Source organism: Cyprinodon variegatus, unplaced genomic scaffold, assembly GCF_000732505.1.
Source record: "Cyprinodon variegatus isolate N-32 unplaced genomic scaffold, C_variegatus-1.0 Scaffold2246, whole genome shotgun sequence".
Classification (NCBI taxonomy): Eukaryota; Metazoa; Chordata; class Actinopteri; order Cyprinodontiformes; family Cyprinodontidae; genus Cyprinodon; species Cyprinodon variegatus.
This window is the reverse complement of record NW_015152699.1, coordinates 2,550-2,965: the sequence shown is the minus strand read 5'-3', so window position 1 is coordinate 2,965 and position 416 is coordinate 2,550.

The following is a 416-nucleotide window of genomic DNA, read 5'->3' as shown; positions in this document are numbered from 1 at the left end:
GAAAAAGTATTTGCCCTCTTCCTCATTTCCTTATTTTAACAAGTTTTTCACACTTAAATGATTCAAAACATAAAACTAGTCAGAATATTAGTCAAAGACAAAACCTGTAAACACAAAATGCTGTTTTTAAAATAAGTATTTATTATTAAAACTCAAATTAGTATCAAACTGACTTTTTTAACCACTGTGCAAATATTCCAGATTAACTTGATCCAAATAAGTAGTTTAATATTCCTTTAATTCAAGTAATATTTTTCAGGGCTTGAAATTAAAACCATTTTAGTCGCTTTTGGGCCCAAAATGTAAACCGTGCAACTTTGAACAAATGAAATGAGCAAATATTAAAGAAGCAATGCTGCCTATGCAGGCACCACTGATCTCTCTGACCACCATCAGTAGGCCATGCGGGTGAGGCG